Source organism: Cervus elaphus, chromosome 15 (genome assembly GCF_910594005.1).
Source record: "Cervus elaphus chromosome 15, mCerEla1.1, whole genome shotgun sequence".
NCBI lineage: Eukaryota > Metazoa > Chordata > Mammalia > Artiodactyla > Cervidae > Cervus > Cervus elaphus.
In genome coordinates, this window is record NC_057829.1 from 87355278 (window position 1) to 87372458 (window position 17181).

At 41.2% G+C, this 17181-nt stretch overlaps 1 protein-coding gene across 1 annotated transcript in view; it reads left to right on the forward strand.

The window, feature by feature from the left end:
• FANK1 (fibronectin type III and ankyrin repeat domains 1) overlaps positions 1–17181 on the forward strand; it is a 97528-nt gene that overhangs the window by 37906 nt on the left and 42441 nt on the right. The gene's annotated exons all lie outside the window — the stretch shown is intronic.

Genomic DNA, 17181 nt, shown 5'->3' on the forward strand with positions numbered 1-17181 from the left:
CATTTAATTCCATCTGAAAGCATATCTATGTAAGTAGTGTATATCTTGTAAAAATACTCAACAGTATCAACAAAACCCCTGATATATACATTCATCAGAAAACCCAGTATATACATTCATCAGTTGAGAAATAGACCAAAGAAAATCTGGTAACAAGCTGTTCATCTGTGTGTTTGTTTTACAGTATCTGTTGAAGAAGCGTTTTAATAAATTCTTTATATGTTGCATTTGATTCTCTGTAAATTGGGATCGCGACTTTGGAGGAAAAAATTTGCATTCACAAGTGTGTGACAGTCCAGGATGAAAGTTCAGGGTACTCATGGACGTCAATAAATTAATTAAAATGAGGCTGTGCAGACAGCAAAAATAGTTTTCTGTTTGGAAATTCTGTTTCATATTTAGGAATCCTCCGTTTCTCATAATGTTATCACTTCTGTTGTCATTTTCGTGACCAGTACTTTCTTGGCTATGATGATTCTTTTCAAAATAATTCTGCATACCATTTTAGCCTTTAGGTTTTAAAATTTTACTGTTGTATTGGTGAGTTTTTAACTTTTCAAAGGTTCTGCCAATCTTCATTCTCCACCCCCGCCAATTTCCTCCTTTAAATTCTGCTAGAATCCTTACTTTCCATTGCATTTGAATTTGGGAATGATCTGTAATTGTAGAAAACAGTGGAAAATTTATCTGAAATTAAGGCAGACAAGAGAGTAATTCAAATGCACTTAAAATTTGCCACTGTGTTCAACTGAACCTCATAATTGTATAATCAAATTATTCTTATACTATAAATATTGAATTATTGATGGGATATGTGTCGGAGTTTTTCACTGGAACATTTGTTTCTTCAGGCTACTCTGCTGTATTGGTGGCGATTTCGCATGCTGTTTTATCTGGAACTGTCAGACTTTGTAAGGGCGAGATGCATCAGATAAGTTAAGGTGTGCATAAAGAATGCATAAATCATGCTGCCCTGTCTTTAGTTACACTTGCTCTTTGCCATAATGCTTCGTGTCCTACAAACCAAGACTTATGACAAACTTTATTTCCTGTGATTTGCTGCAAAAAGGAAAGTGTGGTGTGTTTATGATGGCATATGCTGCTCATTGTGTGTGTTTCTGACAGGTGAAACATTGTGTTTTAACTGTATATTAATGAGATCCAAATCCTCTGCTTGAGACTTTAAATATTTGTTTGAAAGAATTTTCTAGAGACTGGCGCTAGTAGACTTCAGTCTCCTCTACTGTTCAAATGGCAGTAGGACCTTTCACCTCAAACCTGTTTGATGGGGTGTGAGCCCAGGGCATGGTGGGAATATCCCTGGAAGTGATTGCCACAGAGGGTGGGGGGCGGATAGGACCTCAGTTATAACAGGAGTGACTGCAGACTGCACAGCTGTACTTTGTCAAATGGAACCAAATGCATCTCCAGCTCCACGTCCCGTTAGTCCAGCAGCCCCCAGCCTTTTAGGCACCAGGGATGGGTTTCGTGGAAGAAAATTTTTCCACAGACTGGGGAGCGGGAGGTGGTTTCGGGATGATTCAATCGCGTTACATTTATTGTGTAGTTTTTTCCTATTATTATTATATTAGCCCTACCTCAGATCATCTGGCAGGAGGTACTGAAGGTTGGGGACCCCTGCCTTAGTGCTATCTCAAGAGTCCCAGTTCCTGCTATACACCAGACTTGGGGAGGTGGCCGGAGGGGATGTTGGGGTGGGGAGGGGGCACTCTGCTAACAACCTGGAGTTCAAACATAGCACGATTTACAAGAAAATGTTTTACCGCGTGAACACACTGCCAGGATTCCTCATTGAGTCTTGCAAGGGCCTTGTGCAGATGAGAAATCCCCCTCCCAAAGATTCAGGCTTCATTAGCTTTATACTGAATCCCTCTGTGGGTCTGATTATTTCATGGCTTAGGGACCCCCTTGGCCCACCAAAATCCTTAGTAAATATGGGTTCAGCTGGGCAGGATTCATCCACCGGACCCACACCGCGTCCGGATGCCTGCGTGCTCCCCTCTGTGCCAGAAGCGCTTTCTGTCACGTGGCCTCTGCTTCCGGCAGGATTTGGCCCCCATCCACTTAAATGTCTGTGGACAGAGGGCGGTAGCCCAGTCGTGGGACCTGGGATCAGAGCAGCTTCTCTGTCTGTAACAGGAGGAGCCCCTCTCATAACTCGGTCTGGTGCGGAACCAGGAACTGCGCTTGGAGAACCCTTCGGCCCGTGGCCAGGCCAGGGCTCCCTGTTCCGGGAAGGCTGCTGGGCCGGGCCTCTCTGGCTGAGGTGGAGTCTCTGGGGGCTGCCTCGTGATCTTGAAGCTTCTCTCTACACCCCTGAGGTAGAGAGGAGCTGCCCCAGGGCGACCTCTGAGTGGGATGAGGGGTGTCTTCAGACACCTCCTGCCCCCTCTCCAACTGCCTTCTCCTCCATTCCTTCAGTTCTGGTTCTATGTCTTGTGTCTTGGAATCTTTAAAGGTGAATTTATCTGCAGGATGACTTCCATTGTAGGGGGGTGGGAAATGACTGCAACAACCTGGGTTCTGGGCTCTAGAGAATGGGAAGCCTGTGAAAGTTCTCTGAGATCCAGGTCCCAGGGAGCCAGCAGGGCCAGCGTGCCTCTTGGCTGCTAACTTGCCTTTTTTCTGTTTCATGGGGAGCCACGGCCCCAGACCCAGCAGAGCTTGGCGGTGTCTGGAGCTGGATAGACCAGGGAAGGCTCTGCGTCCCAGCCTGAAATGTGGGTAAGGGGTCAGCCTTGCTCCAGGTGCCTGAGATAAGACAGTGGCTTCAAAGCAGTCAGCATAGCATCTGGCCCAGTGTGAATGCTCATATAAATGCTAATATTACCACAGCAGTTTTGTTTCTATGGTGAAAAGCATAAAATTATCCTAATAGAATAAAAAAAAAAATTTTAATGAAATGGATATAAATTTGATATTCCAGAAGAATTTTAATAATTAATGGATTCTTTTTTTACCCCCTGTTCTGGGCAAAATGGATTTTTACTTTAAAAAGACATGGAGAGGAACAATAATTAATAGTGCCGTTATATAACTCAGAATGAACTATAGTTTAAAAAGAACAATTGCCTAAAATGATAGCTTTGCCGAAGTGACTGGAATTTTTTTGTCAGTTCCTTTGCTTGCTGAAGAATTTCTGTGAAACACTTGTAATACTCGTATTTCATACACTTATCTTATTTTTAATGACATTTTAATAAAAACCCAGTTACATGCTTCATATCAAGTGATTATTTAGCTCCCAAACAAAATCAAGTTTGTTCTAAGTAAGAAAAAATACACTTTCTACAGAAGTGGAATGTCAAGGAGGCAAAGGCGGAGCAGGGGAAGTATATCATACTCAAGGAAAATTCAAAGAATTTTAGGTTTTGGAAGTTTTCTATTTGAATGAACTATGATCGCTCATCCCAGATATGGCAGGATGCCATCTAAAGCCACATTCTTATTTATTCACATTTTAAGACAAAGGATTATTTTATAGTTTTAAAGTCATTATTGAATTTGTTACAACACTGCTTCTGTTTTTTGTTTTGTTTTGTTTTTTGGCCCTGAGGCATATGGGATCTTAGCTTCTGACCAGGGATTAAACCCACACCCCCCTGCATTGGAAGGCGAAGTCTTTACCACTAGACCATCAGGGAAGTCCCATGTATTCATCTTAAACTTAGAATCAGGAGGAAAATGGAGATTGCTATAAATATTGAATCACTTGGCTGTGTAGCAGTTTGGCTACAAAATATTTATTCTTACCAAGAACCCAAACATTTCACAGAGAATGCATAATGGCTCTTAAAGCTTAAGCCAGTACTTAGTTTAAAATTGAAATATAGTTGATTTACAGTGTTATGTTAGTTTCTGCTGTCCAGCAGAGTGATTCAGTTATATAATATGTATGCTTTTTTAAAATAATTTTCATTATGGTTTATCACAAGACATTGAATATAGTTCCCTGTGCTATACAGTAGGGCCTTGTTGTTTATCCAGTCTGTTTATCATGGTTTGCATCTGCTAATCCCAAACTCCCAATCCATCCCGCCCCACCCACACTCTGCCTTGGCAACCACAAGTCCCTTCTGTAGTTACACCAGTACTCATACCGTGGAAAGGAACAACAGCCAAGATGGGGATTGAATACATCTGAAGGGGGATTCAAAGTGATATTTATTGAGGATTCCACTGTAAGAACAGCAAAAAAAAAAAAAAAAGAAAATCATAGGCTTTCTTGAAGATCGTAGAGAAAATATGATTTATTGCAGATATCCCTTGCTTCCATGCTCTAATATCAAGCAAGCCTCCATATATAATGCAAGTTATACTAGCATAAAAAATGGAAGGGAGCAGTCAGATTTATTGTTATGTATGAGCATGAATAATTTTTGTTTTTATTGCTTTCCCACTTCAGATCAAGTTGGAATTTTTCACTTTTGACCAAAGGCTCTTCTTGGGTTTGCAGAGAATATAGCAGAGGTACATGAAATGTAATATATTTATTGTGTATGTTTGTGATGGGATGTAACATAATTGAAGTAGTAATGCAAAAGTTTTGGTTAGGAATTTTAAATAAATTTAAAGTCAGAGTTTAGTAATTAACTTCTAAGTGTTAAGTAATTGTGTGATAATCTGTGGGTATATTCATTTAGGGATTTCAGTGACCAAGAAGGGACTCACTCAGGCCCTTTAAGAAAGTCTCTGACAAACCAAAGGGAAGATAATTTTAGTAAACAAATCAGAAGGAGAAATGTGAACTCATTATGAACTTGTAAGGGTGGGTCCTGGGTGGTGTAGAACCTGTCATGATCTTTCTCTAAATAGTGCTATACAATTTTACATTATGCATAAGAATCTTACAATAGCCTGTTTCTGTCCTCCACATCCTTTGTGTTACTATAGTTTTCTTCTATATATCCCATTAACCTCCCAGTGCATTTCTATAATTTTTACTTTTGGAAGATGATGTATTTTATACTTCCCCATACATTTGCTGTTTTTCGTGTCCATTATTCCTTTGTGTAAATGCAGATTTTCATCTTGTATGATTTCTCTTCTGCCTGAGAAATTTTCTTTAACATTTTTTATAATTCAGCATTGCTGGTGATGAATTCTCTTGGCTTTTTTTCCTTAAATCTAAAAAAAGCCTTTATTTTGATTTTATTGCTTAAAGAGATCGTCCCTGGGTAAAGAAATCCAGCACTCAGAACTTGAAAGACATCTCTGCACTGTGATAGATTGCCTGGTGGTTCAGATGGTAAAAGTGTCTGCCTGCAATGCAGGAGACTGCAGTTTGATCCCTGGGTCGGGAAGATCCCCTGGAGAAGGAAATGGCAACCCACTCCAGTATTCTTGCCTGGAAAATCCCATGGATGGAGGAGCCTGGCGGGCTACAGTCCTTGGGGTCGCAAAGAGTTGGACACGACTGAGCGACTTCAATGCACTGTGATAGGCTTGCATGTCTCTGAGGAGAGGTCTGCTGTCAGTCTTATCTTTGTTCTTCTGTGATTAATTTTTTTCAGCCTATGGCTGCTTTTAAGATTATTTGCTGAATTTCAACAATTAGATTAAAACCAATGCTATCAATATTTGGCATGGTTTTCTTGAGTTTATTCTGCTTGAGGTTCTTGAAGTTCTAGGTCGTGGGTTTATACTTCCCATCAAATTTGGGAAATTTTGGCTTTTTTGTTTGTTTGTTTTTGCTTAAAACAACATGAGTTTATTGTCTTACACTTATTGAGGCTCAGTTCCCCCTGAAGCCTGTAGGGGAGGAGTCTTCCTTGTCTCTTCCAGTTTCTGGTGTTCTCCTGGCAGTCCTTGATGCTCCTTGATTTGGAGATACATCACTTTGATCTCTGCCTCTGTTGGACAGAGGACAGACATAGCATTGTCCTTGTGTCTGTCTAGGTCTCTTTTCTTCTTATTAGGACATGAGTCATGTTAGACTTTCGTCCCCCTCTACTTCATTAAGACCTCATCCTAACTAATTACATATGCAGCTATCCTATGTGCAAAGAAGATCGCATTTCCAGGTGCTGGGGACTAAGGACTTCTACATACATTTTTCGAGTGTGAATTCAACTCATAACAGGGAGAGAATTGAAGATGTAAGTGAAAGAGTCCTGAGTTTAGTTTTCTGTAAGAAAAATAGAAAATGTAAAACCCATAAGCAAAATTAAGTGGCATATGATGGTCAGTTTTTAGCCCTTTACATTGTATTTCCAGCTTACTTTCTGAAATCTAGGAAATGTTTCCATATATTCTTTCTTTTCACCAGCTGCTATGGTAATGATATTCTTCCTCTGTATACATATTTCTATTGCATTTCTCTGGATTTAATAATAATAAGCATTACCAATAAAGAGATAAGAGTGATAAGGGGTTTCCTACACAAAATTTTTATGGTTATTTCACTTGGGAAAAGGAGAAATAAAAGATTAGAGGAATATGTTTTGTTTCAGAACATTATGTTTAATACGTCAGTTTAAATCAATGTGCGGCTACTGAACAGCATGATATGGCCATGAAGATACGCAAGCAAGATTAAACATTTGAACCAATAATGACCCTCAGATCTCTGAGTAGTTCTCAGATGTATTGCTATTATTCCTTTAAGTTTCTGTCTCCTTTTTCTCCTCCTTTGAAGTACAGTCACATGTATGTTGACTTGCTTGATGTTCTTTTGAGTCAGTGACTGTGTTCTCATCTCTTCTCTCACTGTGGTTCAGTTTACCAGTTCTGTATTGTGTCTTCTAGTTTATCGGTGTGTTTTCTGCCATGTATAATCTGCTTTTGATTCCATTCAGTTTTTCACTTCAGATTGTATCTTTCATTTCAAGAAGTTTCAGTTTGGTATTTTTATGTCTTCTGGCCTTTTTGTTTATCTTCTTAAACACACAGAGCGTAGTTCCGTTAGGTAATGTACTTGTTTATAAGTTCTGTCACCTGTTATTTCTAGGCTCATTCCTATTGATTGTTTTCATTACGGGTCATATTTTCTGCCTTTTGCATATTGGTGATGTTGTTCCTAAAATAAAGTTTATTTTTTTTTATCATAGTTTAGAGTTATAAAACAATTATAAAAATGAAATAGTACGTAGTTCTCACATAATCCACAGTCAGTTTCCTCTATGGGCATCTTACATGAATATGGCACCTTTGTTACAAGTAATGAACCAATGTTGATAAATCATTATTGACTAATTCAGATTTCTTTAGTTTTTACCAAATACTCTTCTTCTGTTCCATGATCCCATCCAGAATACCACATTGCATTTCGTCTTCTTGTCTCCTTAAGTTCCTCTTGGCTGTGACAGTCTCTCAGACTGCCTTTGTTTTTGGTGACCTTGGCAGTCTTGAGGAGTGCTGGTCAGGTGTTTTGTAGAACATCTTTCAGTTGGGATTTACCTGCAGTTTTTCTCCTGATTAGATTGCATTTATGGCTTTTGGGGGCAGAAAACCAGAGGTGAAAATGCCATTTTCATTACACTGAACTAAGGATACACACTGTCAGCATGACTTAACACTATTCATGCATACATTTTCATCTCCTGGCTGACATCCTGCTTGTCAGGCTTCTTGGTAAAGTTACCCTCCTTTTCCCCGCTCCTTTGCCTACTGAACTCTCTGTGTAGCCCACACTGACAGAGAAACGAGTTATGTTCTATTTCCTCGAGTGCAGAGTGTCTCTATCAATTTACTTGGATTCTTCCGCAGGAGGTTTGCCTCTTCTCCCACATTTGTTTTGTTCACTCCTTTATTTATATTAGTGTGAAGTCAAGGATATATATTTTATACTTAGAGTTATAGTCCAATGCTCAATTTATTTTGCTACTCAAATGTGGCAGCTTTGGCCATTGGGAGTTTTTTTTTTTTTTTTTTCTGGTTGGCTCTTACTTTCTTTTGGTGTACCCACTGTGGTGGACTTTCTTTTTTTTTTTTTTTTTTAGCATTAACTTACTTACTTCAGGCTTATTCATCTTCCATGTTTCCTGCCCCATTTCTAGAATCAGCCCTTTCTCCAAGGAGTTCTTCTTTCTTTAACTGAAGCATTAGGAACCAAGATCTCTGTGCTAGGTGAGCTTATTGCTATTGGCATATCTGCTTTTAGACCTTCTCCTCTGACAGAACAAGGAAATATGAGCATATATGCGTGCACGCATGCTAAGTTGCCTCAGTAGTGTCCGACTTTCTGCGACCCTATGGACCGCAGCCTGCCAGGCTCCTCAGTCCATGGGATTCTCCAGGCAAGGTTACTGGAGTGCCCTCATCCTGGGGCTCTTCCTGACTCAGGGGTTGAATCCATGTCTCTTGCATCTCCTGCACTGGCAGGTGAGTTCTTTACCACTAGCACCACCTGGGAAGCATACATACACCTAATAAATATTTGTGTGTGTAAGTGAAGTGAGATATGCAGTCACACTGTCTCAAACTGTAGTTCACTAGCATGTGGATCATTCTAACCTCCTCTCCTTGCTCATCTGTAAACACCCACTCCAGCAGAGAAATCTGACTCCCACTATCTGCCATCCATTTAGCTAATTGTCTAACCTTTGTATGCATGCACATTGATATCAGAATGCTTAACCTGTACCCTGTGGGAAATGATGCTATCAACTAGTGTATAGTGCTTGGGTACAGTTTCTTTAGCCCTTAGTTTTAGAGATTCTGCTTATTTCCAAAGTGACTTAGGGCAGAAAGAGCCCTTTCCCTTGCCTCAATAAGGCAAACTCTCCCGGAGTTTGCTCAAAGTCATGTCCATCGAGTCAGTGATGCCATCCAGCCATCGCATCCTCTGTCGCCCCCTTCTCCCCCTGCCCTCAATCTTTCCCAGCACCAGGGTCTTTCCCGTTGAGTCGGTCTTCGAAAGCCTCTGTGGTTTTTGACCAATGCGGTGTCATGTGTCCACGTTCACAGTATCAGGATCGTTTCACTGCCCTGAAAAATGCCTTTACATCTCACCTCTTCATCCCGCCTTCCCTCTCTTGAGACCTCAGGCAGCTCTCTTTCTCCTGTCTCCACAGTTTTGCCTTTTTGAGAACATTACAAGTAGAATCATACAGATGTATCTCTTTCATACTGGTTTCTTTCATTTAGCAATATGCATTTAAGAGTCTAACATTTTTTTTCATAGCTTGATAGCTCATTTCTTTTCATTGCTGAATATCATTCTGTGGTAGGGAGGTACCGCAGTTTCTTTATCCATCAAAGGACCTATTGTTTCTGCTTTTTTTGGTGGTTATGAATAAAGCTGTTGTAAACATTATCAAGCAAGCTTTTTGGGTAAACTTAAGTTTTCAAGTCAACTGGGTAACTGGGTGCATGATTGCTGAGTCATATGTTTAGCTTTGTGGAACATAAGACTGTTTAAATTTGTGGGAAAAAAAAACAAAAAAACAAAAAAACCCTGCCAAACTGTCTTCCAAACTGGCCATACCATTTTGCATTTTTACCAGCAGTGAATGAGTTCCTACCGCGCTGCATCTTTGCTAGCATTTGGTATTGTCAGGCTTTTGGATTTCAGCCATTCCAACATACCGTGTAAGTGGTGTCACGTTGTTTTAATTCTCAGTTTCCTAATGATGTATGATCTTGAGCATCTTTTCACATGTTATTTACCATCTGTGTGTCTTCTTTGGTGAGGTATCTGTTCAGCTCTTTTGCCAATTTCTTAATTGTGTTGTTTTCTTATTGTTGAGTTTTAAGAATTCTTTTTATAATTTGGATACAAGTTCTTTATCCAGCTTATGTTTTTACAAATATTTGCAAAATGGTTTCATGTTTTGTTGGTAAATATGTTTGTTTCATTCTTGCTCCTGAAGGGAATTTTTTTACTGAGTATGCAGTTCTAGACTGATGGCAACCTTTCCTTTCCCCTCCGAAGATACTTCTGTATTGTTTTATGGCTTCCCTTGTTGTCATCTTGTCATCGAGAATTCTGCTGTGACCCTAATGTTCCTTTGTAAGGGGATGTGTATTTTTTCTCTGGTTGCTTTTGGGGTCTCATCATTGTCTTTGTCCTCTTGTTCCATTTTTGTGTCTAGGTATGTTTTCCCTCCTGATCCTATTAGGAAAGTATTTTCCTTCCTAAAGTTGTGATTTCATATTTTTAATTAGTTATGTCACATTTTCAGTGATTATCCTTTAAATGTTGCCTCTCCTCTATTTTCTTCACTCTTCCTTTGAATAAATATGTTAGATCTTCTCATTCTGTTTTCTTAGTCTCTGTGTTATACGTCCATTCTTTGCTTTATTCTGGGAAAGCTGGGTAAATTCTGCAGATATATAATTATCTTTTCATTTTTTGCTTACTTTACCATTCAACCCACCTACTTAGTTTTATGTTTCAGCAATTATATTTTGACTTCTAGAATTTCCAGTTGCTTTTCTTCTCAGATATTTTTGGTCATTTCTAACAATTTTTTTGTTGTTGTTACATGCTCAACTTTGGAAAGAATTGGTTAATTTCTTTAAAACTTCTGTACCTGGCTCTTGGATATTCTGAATCTGACAATTTCAATCTCTTCTGTTCTTGGAGGGTGTTTTAAGTGTGGGTTTTGTTGTGATTTAGGTGTAGTGAGTCTGAGAGAGCAGGACTGCAGCAGTGGAGAAGGTGACTTGTTACAGTTCCTGAGGGGCAGGGAAATGCCATGTGGGGGTTGCCCAGGGAGGTGCCGGGAGGTGCCAGGATACAGCATGAGCAAGCTTTGCTGCTGCGGTTTTTGTGCAAAAAGCTTACAGGGCAGAGTAAGCAGGCAGCAGGCTTCAGGTTGGCTAGTTTGAATAATTTCCACAGGCTCTGGGGTGGAGGGCCTGTCCCTGTTTGGTTGGTACCATCCTGGGGTGATGAGGGCTGCAGATGCTGGCCTGGAGTTTGCCATCAGAAGAGGTGGGGAGTGTGTGGACTCTGGCCTGGTAATTTTTTTTCATGTGAAAGGCACACTGGAGGGCAAATTTACCATCTCCAGAAATCGGCTAGCCCTGGGAGGGACCGTCTCCCCAGGGTCAGTAAGGCCCCAGATGTCTAAATAGCAGAGGGAAAAGACATGTTTTCTACCGGAAGACATGTCTCTGACTCTGTGACTTGTCTTCCTTGTGTTTGGCGATCTTTGATCTTAAGTTATGGCTGAACTGGGGACTCTTTCCTTCAGAGAGCATTTGCTTCTGCCCCGGGGGTAGCTGAGGGGCTTGTGGGAATGGTGACCACTTTGGAGTCCCTGGAGATGCTCAGAGCAGCGGCTCTGACTCAGCTGCTGTCCTCCAAGTTCAATGTCCCGGTAGCATCATTGCTGTGTTGCCCTGGCCCCGTGATAACTTTATGCCCTGCTGTTTACAGGTCAGGCCTGGTCTGAATCTCCACCCCTCTGACTCCTGGCTTCTCTGGTCCTGGTTCTCTGCTTCTGTAGTTTCCTTTGTTCCTGTTTTCTGGGTGTTGCTACACAAGCAGACCTTGAAGGTATTGTGGGTTCAGTTCCAAACTGCCGTGATAAGGCGAATCTCACAAAAAAGTGTGTTACTCAAATGTTTTGGTTTCCCTGTGCATATAAAAGTTATGTTTAGACTGTACCATTGTCTATTAAGTATGCAGTAGCCTTATGTCTGAAAAAACAACATGCATCCCTTAAGTAAAAAATACTTTAGTGCTAAAAATGCTGTCATCTGAGCCTTCAGTGAATTGTAACATCAAAGATCACAGGTCACCGTAACAAATATAATAGTAATAATAAACATGTTTGGAATACAAGAAAATGACCAAAACATGACACAGACACATGAATGAACAAATGCCACTGAAAGAGCAGCACCGTGAGACTTGCACAACGCGGGCTTGCCGCAAACCTTCACAATTTTTTTAAAGCAAAATCTATGAAACATCATATGAACTGTAGACCTCCAGGCTCCTCTGTCCATGGGATTCTCCAGGCAAGAATATTGGAGTGGGCTACCATGCCTTCCTCTCGGGGATCTTTCCAGCCCAGGGATCAAACCCGCATCTCTTGCATCTCCTGCATTGGTAGGCAGTTTCTTCACCACTAACGCCACCTGGGGAGCCCAGAAATTATAATAAAGCCAAGTGCAGTAGAAAGCTGAAGCAGGTATGCCTGTCCTGCCCTCAGGACCCTGAGGCACCGATTTCTCTTCCCTCTGGTTCCTGATTGATCTAAACCCTGCTTATATTTTAAAACTTTCCATAAAGTGGGGAGGCAGTGAAGAAGCAGGCTGTCTCTAGGTCATTCTACCTTTGATGAGACCAATGGTGTCTCAAAGGACGCGTCCCATCCCAGGTCTAATTGTGGTGTGGAGGGACTTTTAGAAGACAGTCTTTGATGTCTGAATCTGATCCCATTCCATGACTGATCTCACTACCTCCCTGGCCCTAACTGAGCACCCTGACCTTTCCACCTGAGTTACCGCAGTGGCCTCCTGGCTGATCTCCTTGCTCCCGTCCTTACCCGCTTTGGTCTGTTTCCAATATGGTAGCTGGAGGGATCCTGTTAAAACCTAAATCAGATCACTCTTGTACCCACAACCTTTGAATTGCTTTCTGTCTCACGTAGAAGAAAGTGAAGTCACTCAGTCGTGTCCGACTCTTTGTGACCCCATGGACTGTAGCCTACCAGGATTCTCCGTCCATGGGATTTTCCAGGCAAGAATACTGGAGTGGGTTGCCATTTCCTTCTCCAGGGTATCTTCCCAACCTGGGGATCAAACCCGGGTCTTCCTCATTGTAGGCAGACTCTTCACTGTCTGAGCCACCAGGGAAGTCAAACATTTTTACCGAGACCCAAAGGCCCCAGATAATACCCTCCCCTGCCTCTTCTCTCAACTTCTCTCACTCACCCCCTCCTGCGGATGCTCGTGATCCTGTGCTGTCCTGGCCTCCGTGCAGTGCAGGGGCCATGCTGGGCTTGTTCTTGCCGCAAAGCCTTTGAACTGGCCGTGCTGGCTGCCTGGGGTGCCCTCCTCCAGACTTCGGCATGACTTGTGCGCTGTTCTATCAGCTGTTTCCTCACAAGTGTCACATCCTCAGAGGAACCTTCCTCTGCCACCCCGGTGTAAAACTGCAACCGACCCCATGCTCCCTCGTCCCATTCTGCTTTGTTATATTTTTTTTCTTAGCACTTAGTGTCATCTTACGTACTATGTATTTTCTCTTGTAAAAAATCAACTTTATTGAGATATGATTTACATATGATATTAAGAAAATGTAACCCTGTTTAAGTATGCAGTCAAATGACTTTTGCCAAATGGATGCATTGGTGTAACCAACACTGAGGTCGAGAGAGGGCATGTCTATCACCAAAAACTCCCCGTAGGTAACTGTGCCACTTTCAGTTACAGCTTGAGGATCTGATGACTGTCAGTGTCAATGCCTGCCTTTTCTAGAACGTCATGTAAATGGGGTCGGTCAGTCTGTATGAACTCGGTTGTCTGGCTTCTTTTATTCAGCATCACGTTTTTGAGCTCCATCTAGGTTATAGTGGGGCTTCCATGGTGGCTCAGATGGTAAAGCGTCTGCCTGCAATGCAGGAGACCCAGGTTCAATCCCTGGGTCGGGAAGATCCCCTGGGGAAGGAAATGGCAACCCACTCCAGTACTCTCGCCTGAAAAATTCCATGGACAGAGGAGCCTGGTGGGCTACAGTCCATGGGGTTGCAAAGAGTCGGACACGACTGAGTGACTTCACATACTAGGTTACAGTATGACTAGTTACTACTCACTGGTTATTAAGAATTAGCTAATCCATCTTTTTTTTATCGCTGAGTGGTATCTCCTTGTATGGATATTCTATAGTTTGTTCATTTACATGCTGATTGGCATTTGGGATTTTCAGGTTTTATTGATTATGAATAAAGCTACTCTGAATATTCATGTGTGGCCATATGTTTCATTCACTGTGGGTAAATACCTAGGGGTGGAATTGCTTGCTCATTGCACAAGTCTATATTTAACTTTTTGAGAAGCTGCCAAACAGTTATTAAAAGGGATGGCACTGTTTTGGGTTTCCCCCAGGACTGTGTGGATTATAGTTGTTCTGCATCCTTTTGACACTGGATGTCCTTGGTCTCTTTCATTTCAGGTGTTCTCCGTATTTTCTTCTCATTTTAGTTTCCATTTCTGATGACTAGTAATATTGAATATCTTTTCATATTCTTTCTAGCCATTTGTAAATCTTCTTTTGTGAACTATTATTTCACGTTTTCTCCTTGTTTTTAAATTGTGTCTTCCTATGATTGACTTGTAATATATTAGCATGTCAATAATTATAGTCTGGACACACATCTTTTTAGATATATGTATTGCTAATATTTTCTCCCACTGCATGTATTACCTTTTAACTTTACTAGTGTTATTTTACAAAGAGCAGAACTTTTCATTTTATTGAAACTCCCCTTATCAAATTGCTGTCTTTTGTGGCTAATGTATTTTGTGTCCTGTGTAGGAAATTTTTTGTGTAATCTATGGTTGGAAAGATTTTCTCCTAACACTCAGTGTACTTTGTGTATCTTTTCCCTCCACCCATTAAAACACAAACTCCTTGAGGTAGAGATTTTTTTAAAAATTTGTTTATCATTCAATCCCCAGTATTACATCAGTTCATCATTCATAATAGGCTCTCTGTAAATATTTGTTGTTGTTGATCAGTCTCTCAGTCACATCCGACTCTGTGACCCCCAGCATGCCAAACCTCCCTGTCCGTCACCATCTCCCGGAGCTGGCTCAAACTCGTGTCCATTGAGTCGCTGATGCCATCCAACCATCTCATCCTCTGTCGTTCTCTTCTCCCCCTGCCCTCAATCTTTCCCAGACTCAGGGTCTTTTCTAATGAGTCAGCTCTTCACATCAGGTAGCCAAAGTATTGGAGCTTCAGCTTCAGCATCAGTCCTTCCAATGAATATTCAGGACTAATTTCCTTTAGGATGGACTGGTTTGATCTCCTTGCAGTCCAAGGGACTCTCAAGATTTTCTCCAACACCACAGTTCAAAATAATCAATTCTTCAGTGTTCAGCTTTCTTTATGGTCCAGCTCTCACATCCCTACGTGCCTACTGGAGAAACCATAGCTTTGACTAGACAGACTTTTGTCGGCAAAGTAATGTCTCTGCTTGTTAGTATGCTGTCTAGGTTTGTCATAGCTTTTCTTCCAAGGGGCAAGCATCCTTTAATTTCATGGCTGCAGTCACCATCTGCTGTGATTTTTGAGCTCAAGAAAATAAAGTCTGTCACTGCTTCCATTGTTTCCCCATCTATCTGCCATGAAGTGATGGGACCAGATGCCATGATCTTTGATTTTGAATGTTGAGTTTTAAGCCGGCTTTTTTACTCTCCTCTTTCGCCTCCATCAAGAGGCTCTTTAGTTCCTCTTCGCTTTCTGCTATAAGGCTGCTGTCATCTCAACATCTGAAGTTACTGATATTTCTCCCGGCAATCATGATTCCAGCTTGTGCTTCATCCAGTCCAGTGTTTCTCATGATGTACTCTGCATATAAGTTAAATGAGCAGGGTGACAATATACAGCCTTGACATATTCCTTTCCCAGTTTGGACCCATCTGTTTTTCCATGTCCGGTTCTAACTGTTGCTTCTTGACCTGAATACAGATTTTGCAGGAGGCAGGTAAGGTTGTCTGGTATTCCCATCGCTTGAAGAATTTTCCATAGTCTGCTTGATCCACACAGTCAAAGGCTTTAGTGTAGTCAATGAAGTAGAAGTAGATGTTTTTCTGGAATTTTCTTGCTTTTTCTACAATCCAGTGGATATTGGTAATTTGATCTCTGGTTCATCTGCCTTTTCTATATCCATCTTGAACATCTGGAAGTCCATGGTTCGTATACTTTTGAAGCCTATAATGGAGAATTTTGAGCATTATTTTGCTAGCATGTGAAATGAGTGCAATTGTGCAATTGTAGTTTGAACATTCTGTGGCATTGCCCTTCTTTGGGATTGGAACAAAAGCTGACCTTTTCCAGTCCTGTGGCCACTGCTGAGTTTTCCAAATTTGCTGGCATATTGAGTGCAGCACTTTCAAAGAACCATCTTTTAGGATTTGAACTCGCTCAGTTGGAATTCCATCACCTCCACTAGCTTTGTTTGTAGTGATGCTTCCTAAGGCCCACTTGACTTCAAACTCCAGGATGTCTGGCTCTAGGTGAGTGATCACACTATTGTGGTTATCTGGGTCATGACAATCTTTTTTGTATAGTTCTTCTGTGTATTCTTGCCACCTCTTCTTAATATCTTCTGCTTCTGTTAGGTCCGTACCGTTTCTGTCCTTTATTGTGCCCATCTTTGCATGAAATGTTCCCTTGGTATCTCTAATTTTCTTGGAGAGATCTCTAGTCTTTCCCATTCTATTGTTTTCCTCTGTTTCTTTGCATTGATCACTTAGGAAGTCTTCTTACCTCTCCTTGCTATTCTTTGGTACTCTGCCTTCAAATGGGTGTACCTTTCCTTTTCTCCTTTGCCTTTTGCTTCTCTTCTTTTCTCAGCTATTTGTAAGGCCTCCTCTAGCAACCATTTTTCCTTTTTGCATTTCTTTTTCTTTGGGATGGTTTTGATCACTGCTTCTCCTATACAGTGCCACAAACCTCCATCCATAGTTCTTTAGGCACTCTGTCTATCAGATCTAATCCCTTAAATCTACTTGTCACTTCTCCTGTATAATCTTAAGGGATTTTATTTAGGTCATACCTGAATGGCCTAGTGGTTTTCCCTACTTTCTTCAGTTTAAGTCTGAATTTGGCAATAAGGAGTTCATTTGATCTGAGCCATAGTCAGCCCCCAGTCTTGTCTTTGCTGACTGTATAGAGCCTCTTCATCTTCGGCTGCAAAGAATATAATTAATCTGATTTCAGTATTGACCATCTGGTGATGTCCGTGTGTAGAGTCTTCTCTGTGTTGTTGGAAGAGGAGATTTGCTGTGACTAGTGTGTTCTCTTGGCAAAACTCTGTTAGCCTTTGCCCTGCTTCATTCTGTACTCCAAGGCCAAATTTGCCTGTTACTCCAGGTGTTTCTTGACTTCCTACTTTTGCATTCCAGTCCCCTATAATGAAAAGGACATCTTTTTTTATTTTTGGTGTTAGTTCTAGAAGGTCTTGTAGGCCTTCATAGAACTGTTCAACTTCAGCTTCTTTGGCATTAGTAGTTTGGGCATAGATCTGGATTACT